This window comes from Neopelma chrysocephalum, unplaced genomic scaffold (assembly GCF_003984885.1).
Source record: "Neopelma chrysocephalum unplaced genomic scaffold, ASM398488v2 Primary Assembly neopelma1_24, whole genome shotgun sequence".
Lineage (NCBI taxonomy): Eukaryota > Metazoa > Chordata > Aves > Passeriformes > Pipridae > Neopelma > Neopelma chrysocephalum.
This window is the reverse complement of record NW_020897693.1, coordinates 31,209,520-31,227,488: the sequence shown is the minus strand read 5'-3', so window position 1 is coordinate 31,227,488 and position 17,969 is coordinate 31,209,520.

The following is a 17,969-nucleotide window of genomic DNA, read 5'->3' as shown; positions in this document are numbered from 1 at the left end:
GTCTGAATCATGGGTCATCTACCGCCACCACCTGCGACTCTTAAAACGCTTCCATCAACGCTGTCTCCGTACAATCCTAAACATCCACTGGTCAGATTATGTGACTAACACATCTGTTCTAGAACAGGCAGCAATCACAAGTATTGAGGCCATGTTACTGAGAACACAGCTGCGTTGGGCAGGACACGTCTCAAGGATGCAGGACCACCGCCTCCCTAAGACTGTGCTCTATGGTGAACTTACCACTGGCTGCCGCAAGAGAGGAGCCCCAAAGAGAAGATATAAGGACTCCCTGAAGCAACATCTCAGCCTTGGCCATATTGATCAACATAACTGGTCTACTTCGGCCTCCAATCAGGAGGTCTGGAGACACACTATCTATAACGCTGCTGCTTCTTTGGAGAACGCATGCAGGATCACTCTAGAGGAGAAAAGACAATGCAGAAAGAATCGTGTCTTGCCGTTACCACCTAAGGAATCCTTCCGCTGTGCCTTTTGCAACCGGACTTGTCTATCTCATATTGGCCTTTTTAGCCACCAGCGAGCTTGTAGCAAATGTGGGTAGAGTCCTTCCCAAATCTTTGTTCACGAAGCCTAGCCATGATGATGATGCTTTGTGGTGATTTAAAGGATATATTGCAACACCCATCTCCTTTCTTAGATAACAGCTCCATTTCCTTGCACTTACTCTATACTTCCTGGGTTTCTAATCATCCATAACGTTTGTCCCAGAAACACTCCCAGTGTGACACATCCCTTTTGTAATGGAGTGATCAGAACTGTGTGTGCTTGTATGGCAAAGTGTGAACAATTGATTCATACAATGGCAGCAGAGGAGCCACTTTCTCCTGGAATAAATGTGTGTAAAAAAAAAAGTTAGTATTTGAAATTGAAATTGGGCGAGACCACAGGAGAAGTAAGCTTATTCCAGGGGAAGATGGGTTGCGTGACCTGAAGTTCACATTGTACTGCAAGTTTCTGGAACGAACAGAAGTGATGGCAGGATCTCTAGTGCTCTGAGGGAGGAAGGTAAGAGGAGGTTATACTGGTCCTTCCTGATTCTTCTCCATCCTGCAGTGAGTGACCCAGGAGTTTGCTTCTGCTTAAGACTTGTTTTTTTTCTGCAGATGAGTAAGTCTTCTGGCTGTCAGTCCTGGCTCTGCTCAGCCCAAGACAGCCCTCTGCTGTGAGCAAGTGGGAAGCCTCGCAGCCTGACCTCAGCTGATCTGCATGAGCCCGATTTTAAGACACAGTTTGTACTGATGTTGCCCACCTACGTTTCTTTCTTAACCTCAGGCTGGTATATACTGTTTGAATATCAGCTCAATGCTATGTTTTGCTTGGCTTGAAAAAAAAATCTATCAATTCTCTCTAAAATTTCACAGATAAGCATTGTCCTTGCTTCACCCCACGAAGAACCTCCACAAGGGGAGCCTGAGCCCGCGCTTGCACTGTGTGTTTATGGGAATTTGCTGCAATGGCCCTGTTTCGCATGAGGGACCTTTTTTTTCTCTGGCAGAAAAAAGAAATAAAAAAGGATGATGTATGGATAAATTAATAGGCTAGAAGGCTTTTGAGTCCTTTGAAAAGTACGTGGATGAATACCTCCTGCCCATGTTCTGCTTTTGTATGCTTGTAACACAGAGAATAAAAATCTGCAGAAAAACAGGGGGTGGACTAGATAACCCGCAAAGGGTCCCCATCAGCCTCAGCATCTCTTTGTGTAAGAGGCATAGTGCTAAAATCAATTTAAAGCAATACAGGGGGGAAAAGCAAATCTCATATACATGCCAGGCTAGGGGTTGAGGGCAAAACCAAAAAGGAGTGAAAGTTTCCTTGTTTTGTATATTACTTACATTGAGGTTATTAAACCAACTAATGTGCACTCCTTGCAGAAATGGGAGACCCTGTTGTTAGAGAGAAACGAAGGGCTGGTTTCCAGCAAGGCACCTACATAATAGTGCTTTCCTCTTTCCTGAACAACACACACAACTGTACTTTCATCCCAGTGCCTGTTTGAGGCATACTGAACTCTTCTGTAATTCACTTCAACTCGACATCTTTGAAACATCAATAGCAGGCAGTTGTGGAAACTGGCAGGTTTTGCATAGGATCAGCAGGGGTATTTCAGGCTGGGCTGAAGAAGTGTTTGTAGGAATCTGCTTACAAGTTTATATGGAATTTGTTTATGTCACTCCAGTGCTAGTACTTTTGCTTTGACAAGAATTGCAATTAAAAAAAAAAAAGAAAATACTGTCACAACACAAAACCCTCCTCAAAATAGGGGATGTCAAACCCTCGAGTTATTTACTACCTGTGTAGTATGTATGTACTTTCCTCATCATGGGCTTTGTTACATAGAAGGCTGTAATAGCATGCCGTGTCTTCTCTCTGAATGACGCATGATGGTGGTCTGAGCGCCAGCCTGCAGACTGCATGGGGCCCACACACACTTCTGCCTGTTCTGTTGCTCAGACTGCCCAGAAAGCCAGACTCCTCTGGCACACACCCAGGCTGGAGCTTCATCTGCCACCTCTCCCAGTATAAGTGGACAGGAGGTAGATGCTTCCAGATCATTTGCAAACTGCTGTTGCTGCTTTTCCTAGTGGTGGGGTAAATGCTGGAGCATCTCGGTAGGTGCTATGAGGCTGTGTCTGAGGGAGGGAGAAGATGAAGTGTTCAGATGGTGCTTGTGGCTGTCGGTGTGTGTGTCACAAAGGTATGGTTGTGTCTGAGAAAGGAACTGTGGTCACAAGACCATTGCAAAGACAGTCTGGAGCCACCTCTCCAGTGAGAAGAACCCGGCAGAAGTAGTAGCCTGAGTACTCCAGCAGTGTAGCAGAGCTCTTGGACTACAAAGACATGAGTAACTACAGGGCTGTAAAGATAGTGAAAAGTAAGCTGTCAAACTTAAGGTTCCCTGGAATCAGTTAATTAGTATTAACATATGACTGGTGGCACCTTTGAATTTACATTGCAGGTGGATGCTGGATTTAGGTCCTGCTATGCACTTAAATCCCTTCTGCATTCCAGCACGTTGACTGCAAGGATTGGAAGGGCTCCATAAGGTCATCAGGCCTCCTCACTGATCTCAGTGGCAATATATACTTGTAGTCTAGGTGCCATTAAAATGATTTGTAAACCCACTTTGCAGACCCTTGAGCTCGTGAGTTAATCTTGACTCCAGCCAAAGATGGAGCTAATTTAGAACTTGAAGTTTTACTCTCTCTAAATTTGGGAGAAGTTTGAATTTAGGCCTGACCTCTGGTGATGTGGTCTCATTTCCAATCCCAGGATAGTCTGTATCTCTCAAAACTTTGATTTCCTCTTGTATGCCTGGCACATGGCAGTTGTGCAATCACTGGATCTGTTTGTTTCACAGTCATTCAAAGTAGTCAGTAATAGAGGCTTTGGGCAAGATGCATGAAGCTCTGCAATGGAGTGCTTAAGGCCCTTTTGGACTTTTGTTTTAAAAGTTTGGATATGGAAACCACCTAGCTTCCCTACATGATTTTTACTACACAGCTCTTGCTCAGTGTGTTCTTCATTGGATTCAGCAGGACCTTGACAAGACTGTGGCTCTGCTCACTCAGCTGTCCATCCCCAGGACACGCTTTGCTTGTTTTGTGCCTGAATTATTTCTGCAGCCTGCTGTTAAACATGTAGCATCAGTTTGCTTCAAAACAATACAGAAAAAATGTCTGAAAGGTAGTTTAGAGGGAAAGAATCTCAGGCATTGTTGCTTTTATTGCATATTTCTGTTCTGCATATGACTTTCAGCATCTTTATTGGTTTGTTATGTGGAGTAACTCTCTTATGTGCATAACCCCTGGGGCTCTTGTCCCAGTAATTGGACAGTGTTGTCTTCTGCATAACAAGAAAACTAAAAGGAGTAATTACTTATTAGTTGCCCTATCGCAATTTCATTTTATTATAATGATGATAGGAAATGTCCTGATTCTCTAAAATTAAACAAGAACTGAGATCAGTTTTAGAATACATCAGACTGCAGCCAACAGATGTAATTGTTACTGCGTTCCTCCACAAAAAAGTGCAATTCAGCCTCACGTACATTGTAAAACAGGACAACTGCTTACATAAATAGAGCAGGCTAGCAGCTGAACAATTTCTGGAAAGATGTAGCAAGTAAGATAAACACAAACCACTGATATTCAGAGTTAATAACCTTATCCTAAGATCTGAATGGCTTATGTTTCTGCTGCATTATTTTATTTAGCTGAAACCCACTTTTAATGCTTTGTTTATAGAGTATCTTGTCAGAAATTCTACTTATTGTTAATAAATACATGAAAAGAAATAGGCTTCAAGAAAAAACAGATTAAGCCCAGTTTCATGGGAAATGCTATTAATGCCTGTCAACAACTGCTGTCTGTTCATGCAAGATAATAGGTAACCTCCCTGGATTGTTTTTAACTTACTTTGGATGTATGTTTTGTAAAATAAGATGGAATTTCTGCTTGTGGCTGTAGGACGTTATCTTGGTCTTTTTCAGCTTCTGTTTGCATCAGTTATCTTAATTTTTGTTGCTTTTATTAGGAAGTGGATCAGACCCCTGGTTAAAAACAGACACGTGTTCCTGAATACCCACTTGCAGCTTGAGGGGAATCTAGCAGTGGTTTTGACAAGAAAAACCATTATTCATCATGCCTCATTTAGCAGGCATCAAATTTTACGTTTTCCCTCTGCCAGCTATTCACTCTCCCACCCCTTCTCATCAGTCAAATACAATTAATATTACCTTAACTAACTGTTGACTTTGATTGCCCAATCTAGTACTATTACTAGTTTTGTTTCTTGACATTAGCAAACCATGAGTAATGATTTATAATTCAGTTAAAATGGTGTTGCTGGCATGTCCATATACCTGAGTTTATATTTTTGGGTTTTTTACCTCAAATGCCTTCCAGACTAATTTAATGTTGTGCTGTTTCCTTATGCTTTGACTCTCTACCAGCCTTAGTATTCCTGACCATCTTTCACTGTGAATTTCTTTCTCTCATCAACTCTTCTGCACAACCTCTTATTGACTGCTCTTCAAGGAAAATCCTATTTTGTTTCAATTTCATTATCCTTGTTGCTCGTGTACCTTTCTTGAGAGTTCCAGAAGTGGACTGTGACCTCTAAAATAACATCTTCTTTGACATTTAGTCAACGTCTTGTAATATCTCAGTTCAACAGAGTCCATCAGCTAGTGTTCTTCACTGCTCAGAAGCACCAAGGAAGGAGAGCTGTCAGTCTGGAGTAGATGGTTGCTGAGTTCAAATTATCCAGTTTGCTGGACCGCTTGCTGGTAGCTGTTGCTTTGCTTCTTCAAACACACATTTTTGCTATGTTTGGCCTGAATGCAGCAAATGGTCCTGAGGTATTTGAGTAGCTGCTCAGCACCAATTGGCTCTGAGAGATCATAGCTGGAATCAAAAAAATCAGATGTGGGAAAGGCCTGAAGGAGTGTTTACGTTCCTCATCCTGCAGCTGAAGTAGGGTTGGTCACAGTGATGTGCTGCCTCGCTCTGTGTCCCGTAGAGTTTTCAGTGTCCTGTGACACCCTCCTTTCTGTGGATTACCTAGGTTTTAGAAGCAATGATTCTTGCTATAACATGTAAACAGTTAAATTATGTATTCAAACCTTTTATTGCAAATCTAGGAAGAGCATTGCACTATCTCTATTTGAATTAGGATGCTAGTGCAAAAGCCTCTCCTGACTAATTAGTCATCCTGCCCTCCTGGAATGAGTTTGTGTAGTTGTCATGGAGGATTACCAGGCATCAGGAGCACTGGAGCTGTTTATTGATTTATTTGGCTCATACTTTCTTAATCTGGAGTCCACTTTGTCTTTTGCCAGCTTGCTTGCTGTGGGCTTGCAGGGTTTCATTTTCTGCTGAAGCACTGATGGGAGCATGTCAGATAGGAGTCCTCCATGGGTGATGTTCACTGGCTCACACCCTTCTGTCTTCTACAGTTTTTGTGGCTGACTGAGTAGCAGAAGTCACCTCACTGTATTGTTGTTAGTTTTTTTTTTTAATTATTACTTTTTCATTTTGTTAATTTGCTCTATCAGGTGTCTTCTTGTAACCACATACTAATGGGTGAAAAAACCAAATTTCAATTCCTGCATGAAAATGATATGCTGATATACTCATAAAACGTGGGAGTAACAATATCTTGCCCTCAAAGAAATGCAAGATGTTCCTAGAAACTTAAAAAGAAAGCTATGCTCCTGTGTCTGGTTTGAACATGGCTTAAACTCTCTCTACAATGCACATGGAGAACATCTTGCACCAAAGGACTATTTAATCATTTTCTAATCAAAGTTTCTGAAACTTTCCTAGAACGTAAACTTTTTAGAAAGACTAATTATTTTGTGGAGATCTTGTGTCTACATTTCCTCAGCTCATCTATCCTTTTGATGGCTACCAACATTTTTATGACAGTAGCTTTTTACTTGTGGGGGGAAGTAATATTCAGAATGGCTTTTAAGATCTTGTAGTTTGCTTTAAACACAAAAATTAATATTAATGAATCCCCACAATCTAAGTATTCATTAGAAGATTTTGTTCCCCTCTTTTGAGCTGAGGCTCTAAGGATGTAGCTGGAGTTTCTTTCCCTCTTGTGACCCAAGGAATATTTAAGTATTCCTTGAAAAATAGAACATCTTCAGTCTGGTGGTATTGACACCATCCTGGCCCTATATGCTGCACACCTGTGATGTGAGATGTGAGTCTGAATTCTCAAGGGACGTGAGCGAAGCTGTACCAAAATCTCTCTTGTGGTAGGTGAGAATAGTGGTCATGGGGGTCCATCAGAAAAGGCTTGGTTAGCTCCTTAACTCAGGTGACAACTGAAGGTTGGGTATCCAGATCAAAGAGGAGGAGTGCTTCTTATGGCAGGTCTCTCTGGTTTAACACCTGCAGTTCTCTTTTGCATTTCCCACCTCAAGACACCTACCTACTTGCAGGTTCGTGCCCTGAGCAAGGCAGAGGTTGTGGGGCTGTGGAACAGCACTGCTCTGCTTGAGCAGCACCTGGGCTCAGGGCCTCCTTTTTAGACACAGTTTGACATTAAGTGACAGAACTCTTTGAGCCGACATAAAACACAGGGCAAATCTGCGACTGTGCATGCTTTGGAGTAAAGTGCATGGTCACAGCTCTGTTGAGTTTGTTGTCAGACACCTAAAGTAGCTGCAGATTTGCCAGGGAGGTGAAGAGATCTGCAGGGTCCCATTAATGCTTCATAGAATAACAAAATTGGAAGAGACCTTCAGGATCATCCAGTTCCTCATTAACATATTCTTGGCTAAATGGTGGCACTGGTCCATCATCCATGCTGCAACTGTTCCTGCCCAGGCCAGCAGAACCTGGGCACCTGAGTTAAGTCTCTCCATTCTGCAAGCTGGCAAAGTAGCTAGGCGTGCTGAGAAACCAAGTACTGTATGGTCCAAATTCTTTGGTGAGTCAAGCTTGGAGACCCTTATCACTTGTATATTTTAATTTCATGAGTTTCTGGTGGCCAGAGGGACGACTAGGATCTCATTGTGTTAGATGCTACATAGACATGTAGAAACAGTCTTGCCCTGAAGGTCTTCCAATCTACGTACAAGAAGATTAAAGATTAGAGAAATGGAAATATCATACAAGAACAATAATCAGATGATAAGTGGTAAATGTTGCATTAGTTCCACATTAGATTTTCCCCTTGTTTTTGTGTTATATTCATTTACTCTTACTACCAAAGATAAGCAGTAAAGAAAGAAGAATTGATGCTTTCCACTCTTGTTAACTTATCTCACCTATGGAAAAAGAGCAACTGGCTTTTTTATTGGTCTCTGGGTTTGGTTTTGGTTTTTTGATTAGCATTTATTATTGTTAAAAATTTTACCATCAATAATGGTATTTTTTTTTACTATTGTGGTGCCCAAGGTCTGCAGAAATAGGAGCCATATTGGAAAGATGCTCTATCAGCACGGGAATAAATCCACTTCTAGTTGGTTCAGCAGCCCTTATTCTGCTATTTACGAGGAAAGATAGATACTTTCTAGGGGAACAATTTTCAGTAATAAAGTGTCATCTCCTTGAGCCTCAGCCCACTTAAGGGACAGCCAGATTTTGCTGTCAGGACAAGTCTGCATTTTCCAACTTTATAGCTATGCAATGATTTCTATGCATAGACTTCTATGCATAGACTTTCTATGCATAGTCAATAGGCTTCTCTGAAGATTTTGCTTCACTTAAGTGAAATACAGCTGTCAATACTGAAGCCGTGTATGAAAGATAGTGAATTTTCTTCCTATGTTCTGCCCTCTAACACTGCCTATAGGTCCAGTAGATTGCATTATTTGGCACACCTGTGAATTTAGTAAAGTGCAGTACATATGATGGGAGGCTTTGGGTAAGTTATATTGGCATGGCACTTGCCATGATGAGATGTAGGAGGATTGAAAGAAATCATAGTCCCATTGAAATCAGCAGTAACACTCACTGTACTCCAGTGAGGACAGGATTTCAGGATGTGTGTTGGTAAGGACACATCCCTGGATTCTCTTAAATGATTCCACCTGCAGAAATTTTCTTTTATGTCCTGTATGCAAAGGGTCTTAAACTTAATTTTGGTTTATTATTGCTCAGTGTTCTGCTGAGATTTACATCTAACAACCAATTTATATAATGACAAGGTCCCAAACTTCAAAGATGATCAGAGCAGCGTCTTTGAAAAGTTAAAGGAAAGAAGTTTTCCTTAAAAAAATGAAGTGATACAAGTCTTCTTCCTGAGACAGGTTTCATACAGTGTCACCAGTGTCAGAACCAAAACTTCTGCTTTCACTGCTGTAAAAAGCCCCCACATTTTCTTCCATTTCTCTCGCTGAAGCCCCGTTCTCCACTTTCTCAGCCAGAATTTTCCTTGGCCCGCTTGACTGTTGTGAAGTCATGTGTTTAAAACGATCTAAAGGCCTATTCTTCAGCAAGGCCTGGCTTTAGAGAACACAGCTCTCGGGGCCGTGTCTCCTCTCTGCTTTCCATAGCTGGCACTAGATGGTGCTGTGGCACTGGGCTTCGCTTCGGAAAACTCCACCAGTTTCAGCCTGCTGTTCTCTCCAACGCATCCATCCCACACTAAAACATGGGTACAGTAAAAAGACCCTTTTCTAATCCGGAACATTAGCTTTTGTCAGTGCAGGATCTGTTCCAAACCTGGACATTGTTCAACCCAATCTGCTTGTTTCCTTTTCTTACAAAAATGGAGCTGCTGTTCCTGTATTTCCTTGATACATGTGGAGTATGTGACATGCACCAGAAACCTGAGGTTACTGGTAACCACAATATCCCATGTATCTCTCTAATCTGTTCCTGTAATTCCCCATCTCTCTCCCTCCTCCTTACATGCTCCCATTTCTTAACTTAATTTTTCAAATGTTGTTTAAGAATATGATGAAAAACCCCTTTAAACCTGCTTTAAACAAATCTGTTTAAAGCAATTTGCTGCATTTTTCAATTAAAAAATGGATTGGATAAGTTCAAAAGAAAGAAATCAATATTCTCCACCACAGAAGATAATACAGGCAGGCTTTTCAGTACAGTGCAGACAGTGCCGTACAAAGGCCATGTGGAGAGATTTTTCAAGCGTCTCCTAGTTGCTGCCTAAGTACTTTAGATTTGTCTTGATATGCTTCTGCAGTTCTGTTCCTGAGCCTGCTTGGAGCCACCACCGATGACCGAATGAGGGTAGAGGCCTTTATTTGGATCCCTTCTATTCCCGGCCTCCTGCCATATGATTTCTGCTGGTTTGAAATACCAGGCTTTACTGTTGTAGTGAGATGCTATTGTAGGAGAGATGTCGATTTGTGTTTAGCTTAAACCAACATGAGCACAGAGGCTTTCCCCATGCAGGTGGATGTGGCGCTGGATCCAGCTGATGAAGGAGGAGGGGCAGATGAAGGGCTTATCTGGTGCTGTTGTAAGCCTTCTGCTGGGGTCGTGGCTGGACCTCTCACCATTGGTAGCTTCTGGTCTGGCCATGAGGATAGGGCATGGGCCAGCCCAGTCTCCTCCAGGAGACCCATGGAAGGAAGCAGTGGGCAGTTGTGGGGAAGGAAAGGACTGTCTGAGGTCTGTCAGGATCTCCCCACTCTATATCTCAGTAGACTGACTGGAGTTACGGATAAAGTAAAGGATGATGATGCATAATGGAGACAGAGAAAACCATTCTCTCACCCCATCCAATCTGAGGATGAGGTTGAGCCTTGAAGAAGGGGCTGAAATAGCCAGTGTACCTAGGAATCTAAACCTGTGAGTGACAAGCCCGATCTCCAGCTGTTCATTTGGGTTTCTTCAAGGTTTTGCTTTTGTGTGTGTAATCCAAACCTGTCTATATCTCCAGCAAACAAGCACGCAGAACGAGATACAGGTCCCAAATGTAGCATTTAGAGGGCTTGAAACTGTCTCTACTCCAGATCCAGAGGAAACGTGAAAGCTCAGCAGGAGATGTGAGATTCAGGGCTCCAAATTTGCTTCCTCAGTCTTTCTTGAAATCTTACCTCCATTTAGGGTGAATCTTTGCAAAACATAGTGTAGGTATCTGTTTAGCTCTAAAATATCATTTAACATGAGAGTATTTTCTCATTACTGCTGACTGAGGTTTCGTACAATGTTAGTTAAAATGGATGGAAAAGAGCCATTGAAATAGTGTCAGCATGGAAGTTTGGTAAAATGTATTGCAAGGGGACCATTATATTAAAGAGGAGGAAAAAGATGGGAAATTTTCTGTGACAGAGGCTGTGTGTGAGCTTGAGGTGCCCTCAGAATTACCCAAGCAAAATTCAGCTGAACTGTATATTTCAAAACCTGAGACAGGAGAAAGAGCAGTACAGATTAGTCTCTCATTTGTGGAAAAATAGTTAAAATGACAACAAAGACAAGAAAACCTACATTTCAATTTCAATACATCTGTTTGAATTATGGCTATTTGGTACTTTTGAGAATAAATTGCATTTGAAATGGAATCTTTCTAATGACTTATCTTTGAGGCAGGTATTGTGCACACCTTTTAAATGCATTTTACATGTTTGGAGGGGGGAAGAAAAAAGATGAATTATGAAAAAGTTAAGAGGAAAATAATTTCAGGAGGTAATGGATGAGCTCTGTCTGGAAGATTAATCAAGGCAGTTGCAAGAGAGTGCCAAAAGCATAACTGAAGTAGAACTAAATATCTGATTGTAATTAAAACTTTAGCCTTCTAATGGCTCCATGAAAGATATTTTAATAAACGTGAAATGCACTTTCTAAATGGCACGCTAACTTTTAATGACTTGGGTGTTTTGTTTGATTAGTAACCTGGACTGTTAAATTAAAGCCAACTGCAAATGCATGATAAAATATTGATGGTTTCAGGCAAATGAATTGGGGGAGTTATGCTTGACAGATTTTTGGTATCATTAAGGATTTTAACTGGTGGAAAATATATATTGCTGGTGCTTAAAGATAGTTAAAGAGTATCTCGTCATTTATATGCCCTAGTTTTAATTTTGCAGTAATAATGGGAAAAAAATCTGAATTATTCACAGATGGTTGGTCAAGAGAGGTCACTTAATTTAAAAAGTGTTATTTTAATTACACCTGTTTCTCATTTCCGGCACAGAAAATTAAAAATTTGGTGGTATTTGGTTATTTCTTTTCTTAGAGTGCCTGGAGCTTTTCTGAGGCTTCTGTGTGTTTTGTATGTGTGTTAAAGATGGAAGAGTGACATGGTAGAAGGAGTTTTATTGTTTCCAGTACAAGCAGCTTTATTGGAAGTTAGTTAAATTAAAAAAAACATAATGGTGTCTGCAGGTTCAGAAATAACACATGGGATTTCCAGAGGAAACAGAGATGATCCCAGAACTCAACCTCTTTTAAAGACAGATTTATTGTATTATCAAATTTCAGCAGACTTTCTGATATCTGCACGACTGAAAAAAAGAGTCAGAGGATTGTGGGGAAACCACTTGAAGTTTACCTGGCTCCTATTAGTTTGCATCAACTAAGAAAAGGTTCTTACACCTAAGGTGTGCTCTGCTTTTATTGTAATGCCTTAGACTTTACACAGACTTTATTTCTACTGTACTGTACTCTATTATTCATGCAAAGAACAGAGATCAAAATAAGGCACAGCACTCACAGCAGGGTTAATAGAGCAGTACTTCAGAGTAGTTATAATAGGTGAGATTTCACTGGAGAGGAAGGGAGTGCAGTATCTTTTGCATGCATGTGCCAGAGTGGCAATTGGAGTGAAATCATACTTCCACTGAACTCAGGGATTTTCATAGGACTAGGTTTCCTAAAGCTCTGCACCACCTTTACATCTCTCTGTTTCCTTCCCTCATTCTGGTTTCTGCTCCCTGTTCCCAGGCAGCTGCTGGCTGTGCTTTGAATATTCCCATGGCTTTGCTCCCCTCACCCCAAGAAACTCACTGGCTCTACAGCAGTACCTCTACCTTATTTTCTGCTTCTGATTTCCCTCCTATGGGCAGTGGCCAGCCTACAGCAAAGCAGCAGGAGGTAACAGACAAGTCCTTGGATGGCTGAAAGTGACCTAGGGTCAAGAAATTATTAAGGGAGGAGTTTGGTGAGACTTTGGCCAAAGCTACATGTGAGTACCTCAGTGGGGTCTCATGGAAGAGTAATGGTCCCCTTGGCTTTCCAGGGTTTCCAGACCTGGGTTAGGACCAAATTCAGTCCCTGATGAGAGGGAAGCTGGGAACACAGCAGGTAGTGACCCCTTCTGAGGATGCCTGAGGCAGAATTTGGGAAGACATTCAAAGAGAAACGGTGTAAGCCAAGGCAAAAGTAGTCAGCTGCCATCTAAACTGGAATCTACAGTCGTGAGAGTATTTGAGATGCCTTATAATGCCACTTGGAAGTAATGGGGAAATACCACAGCTGAAGGACTGCTTAGGGGGAAGCTCCAGGGCTAAGACCTGTTTGAACCTACATATTGGAAGCAGGAACTTGCCACAACCTTTAGGTAATGTCTATTGGCCACATAGTCCTGAGTAGCAGGCTCTGTGGCTCAGTAGGTTGTGAATTGTTTTGCAGTCTTTTGGGCAGTATAATTTATCCTGGGGAGAAAGGACTTCTGAGTTATTGAGAGAAAAAAAAGTCATCATATACACTGAAAGAAAGCCTTGGAGACTCTGACTACTGTTGTGTATCTGATGACAATTAGTTACCTGATGCTGTTTTCCATTGCTACTAGAGAAACCTTCAGACTGCAAAACTGTGATGGTAGTTCTTCTGAGTTTCATGTTATATTTCCCTTGCTTTGTTTCTGCATGCACATTAGAAATCACCCAATCCACCAGACTTCTCAGGATAATTTTATACCCGTGAATATGTCAACCAGAGCCTTTCCAAAATTCAGTACCTTGGATTGGAAACTCTTCTGGGCCATCTTCTCATTGAGTCATGTGTTATACTGAGCACACTACTGGTGCACAACCGATAAATTATAAATCCCTGGAGACTCCCATTTGTAAGAGAAAAATGCATCCATGTTCAGTAAAAGATTCTGTCACTCTATTGCTGTTTGCAGCTCTCTTGGATTTATATATTCAGCTGATGATGAGCCATTCAGTATGATGGGTGTGATGTGTCTTTCCAGTTGGACAGAATGACCAAAAATGTTATTAAATTCCACCAGTCTGCTGATGGAAGACAAAATCTGTTCCCACACAATATCAGTAGTAGCAGCATAAGAGATAATGCAATATTTATTTATGTACAGGAGGCTGTAGATAAATTTTCCATATTGTGAGCCTTGTGGAATGCTGAACGCTCATAAATGATGTACCAACTTTATCCTGGCAGAACCGGCAGATTTAAACATAATGATGTTCCTGACTGGCTCAGTTTTACTATCATCCAAATGGCTTAGTGTATAAGTAAAAGCACGTCTGAGTCAGTGAATGCCCATTTTTGAGTGTAGCCAGATGGATGTCTACTGTGCAGGCCCTTGTTTGATGTCTAAATTTGTCTCCCACACAGTCTCTGTATCAGCATGCTTGGAAGAAAACCTTGATTTAAGCTGGTTATGGAGGTTCCATGCTTGTGTTTACAAATCTTCTGACGTGCAGCCAAAAAGCTGGCTTTATTTCTCACCAGGTGCAGAGAAACACATTTTTAAAATTATTTCCCTAAAAGCCACAGACTAAGTGGGGAGTGGAGTATCTGCTTGTTGGTTTCAGCTGGGGTGGTGTAGGCAGTGTGGCCTTCTCTTATTTCTTTCATTGGAGAGGTGGGTTTCTCTGGCTCTTCCCTTTGAATAGCTCATATGGTTTTTTTTAAAACTACCCATGCAACTTTTTTGTTGCTAGGTATGTACTCCCCTCCCTCTCAAGGATGGTGGAGACCCTTAGAGCCAACTGGGAGGAAGATGAGCGGCTCCATGATCAAGCAAGGATATCAGAGCAAGCTTTGACTGAGGAACTTTTGACACCTTTCAAGCTAAGGGAAATGAAATTTACGGGTGGGATTGTTAAACTCAGTGTTTTTTTCTAAAGTGCATTGTTGAAATGTTGGTAGGATTTAAAATCCATAATGTTGATCCTGGGTACTTCTTGCCCTGTTCTTTTAGCCTTATTTTTCTTCACAACAGCTACAGGATGGACAAGGGATCAGACCCAGCCAGAACAGGATTAGGAAGGACAGGTCCTGTCTGACCAACCTGATCTCCTTTTATGATTGGGTGACCCGCCTGGTGGATGAATGGAAGGCTGTGGATGTAGTCTATCTGGACTTCAGCAAAGCCTTTGACACCGTCTCCCACAGCATACTGCTGAAAAAGCTGGCAGCCCACGGCTTGGACAGGGGCACTCTGTGCTGGGTTAGGAACTGGCTGCATGTCTGGGCCCAGAGAGTGGTGGTGAACGGTGCTGCATCCAGTTGGTGGCCAGTCACTAGTGGCGTCCTCCAGGGATCAGTGTTGGGCCCAGTCCTGTTTAATATCTTTACTGATGATTTAGATGAGGGGATTGAGTGTACCATTAGCAAATCTGCAGATGACATCCAGTTGGGGGGGGCATGTTGATCTGCTGGAAGGCAGGAGGGCTCTTCAGAGGGACCTGGACAAGCTGGAGAGATGGTCTGATTCCAGTAGGATGAGGTTCAACAAGGCCAAGTGCCGGGTCCTGCACTTTAGCCACAACCCCCTGCAGTGCTACAGGCTGGGGACAGAGTGGCTGGAGAGCAGCCGGACAGAGAGGGACCTGGGAGTTTGGATTGACAGGAAGCTGAACACGAGCCAGCAGTGTGCCCAGGTGGCCAAAAGGGCCAATGGCATCCTGGCCTGTATCAGGAACAGTGTGGCCAGCAGGACCAGGGAAGTGATTCTTCCCCTGTACTCAGCACTGGTGAGACCACACCTCAAGTACTGTGTCCAGTTCCGGACCCCTCAGTTCAGAAAGGATATTGAGGTGCTGGAGCAGGTCCAGAGAAGAGCAACGAGGCTGGTGAAGGGACTTGAGCACGTCCTCATAGGACGTATGAGGAGAGGCTGAGGGAGCTGGGGTTGTTGAGCTTGGAGAAAAGGAGGCTCAGGAGAGACCTCATCACTTTCTACAGCTACCTGAAAGGAGGTTGTAACCAGGTGGGGGTTGGTGTCTTCTCCCAGGCAACCAGCAGTAGGACAAGAGGGCACAGTCTTAAGCTGTGCCAGGGGAGCTTTAGGTTGAATATTAGGAAAAAACTTTTTACGGAGAGAGTAATCAGACACTGGAATGGGCTGCCCAGAGGTGGTGGATTCACCGTCCCTGGAGGTTTTTAAGATGAGACTGGATGTGGCACTTAGTGCCATGGTCTAGTAACCACGGCGGTGTTGGATTAAGGGTTGGACCTGATGATCTCGGAGGTCTTTTCCAACCTGGTTGGTTCTATGATTCTATGATTTTCCTTTCTTTTTCTAGATCCCCTGCCTTTCCTTTAACCCAGTTCTATTTTCTTTCCTTTTTCCTTTGCTGTGCTAAGTCCATTTGTTCCAGATTAGGAAAAGAAAATGGTAAGTCTTACCAGTCTTGGCTAACCACTGGGTTTTCTTTTCTGCCTGGTCAGGAGCATTTGTCTGTGCCATCATGTATTGTTCTCAACTTCTGGAAAAGCAAAAGGAAAGAGGCCCTCATTTAGTCACAGCATAACACACCTAAAATGGTTATAGTACATGATGCCAGTATTGTTAATATTTTGCTTGTTGAGCATTTCATTCAGTCTCCTACTTTGCTATGTAATTTGTATGAATTTCTAATTGAGACCTTTTATTCATTTTCCCCATTTCCCTCACCTGTTCCTAAGCATATGTTTCTTTCCAGCTAGATTCCTCTTAATTTTCAAATGGCTGAATATTTTCCCTTTAAGTTCTGATGTTTTTTCTCTTCTCCTTCTCAGCCTTCTCTCTTTCTCTTCCTTTTACTTTCTGTGTCCTGATTACTCTTTGCCAACGTATTTCATCAGCTTGACCTTGCTTGTTATCACACGGATGCTGCAGTATACTCCATCTGTTCTCCAAAGTCCTTCCACATTTACCTTGCTGCTGAATACCACATTTTCAACCCCTCTGCATCCCTGACATAAGAGGATTTGGTCAGGCTCTGGAACCTTCATCTCAAAGATGAAAAAAAGGCTGGGGGTGGAGGGGTGGGAGGTGAGGGTGGATCAAAGGTCCCATCTGAGCCTGGGGGAGGTTTTGGGGAATGCTAGGCTCTGTGGGCAGAGATCTGCAAGGAGAGATGCCAAGAATTACTGTGCTGGGTATGACCTGGGGAGCTGTATCCCTTGTCTTTCTTTGGCTCTTGCTGCCTAGGGACACCCAGGCATGCCAAAATGTGGCAAGGGAGCAGTTGTTTAAAGTCATGTGAGTGATGGTGATGTGATAAGCATCACATCTACCCATTTTGTTTTGCCCAGCCTAGAAATTCTGCCAAGACTTAGAGCCAGGGACCAAAGTCTCAGTAGTGACAGAGTCTTCACTGCTAGTGCTTTTTAAAAAAAGAATTGGAGCGTAGTAGCACAAATGCTTACTGTCCTTCCTGGGTTGTATTGATACACTGATGGACCCCATATTACTTTCCAGGCTTATCAGTGCTCAAGGTAATATAAATATTGTAGGCACTAGAAAGGAGACTTAGTGTATCTTATGAACCAGGTTTTGCAGTCTGAAGCTACTTTTTTGCTTTCATTTAGTGGGATTACAAAGCCTTAAATGGCAGCATCTTCTCTCAAGTCTCTGCCAGAATCTTTTCGCATTACACTAGCTGAAGACAAATTCATGAAATACATGAACAAAAGATGTTATGTGGTGGCTATTCTCAAGGTGAGAGAGAGTATTCTTAAGAAACAATATCATGCCAAGAGATACATTTCCAAAATGGCCATGTAAATTTTGACACGTAACCTCAGTTACCCACCTTGCACACTGGCAGCTGCTTACCTAAAGAAAAGGAAGATTGCTTTTACCAGTGAAAACATCTGGAGGTGGAGTGAGAGGGCAGTATCTGAGGCCAGTGAAGAGCCTATAATGACAGCTAACGAAGCCAGAAAGAGACTTTTGCAATGAGCTCTAACCTCCTGTTGCCCTGGTCCACGCCACACGTCTAGAACCAGGAAATAATGCTTCAGTATCTTGTCAGAACAGCTCTGTAATGTTTGGACTGAAGCTGCTTTGAAAGCATGATCCTTCATGGGATTGTTTTTTTTTTTAAAGTAGAATGAAAGATGTTCTGTCACGTTCCAGGTTACAAACTGTAGCTGGAGTAATAAAAGGTCACTTTGCCATTCAGCATCCATTTCCTATTCCTTTGAAGTCCAACATTTACTAGCAAGTAAACCAAGATACTTCAAAAGTTTCACAGCAGTGTGGTGAAGCAGAGACATAAGTACATGAGTAAAATAACTGATTATCTGGTATTGTCTTTGCTGCTAAACAAAATGGGG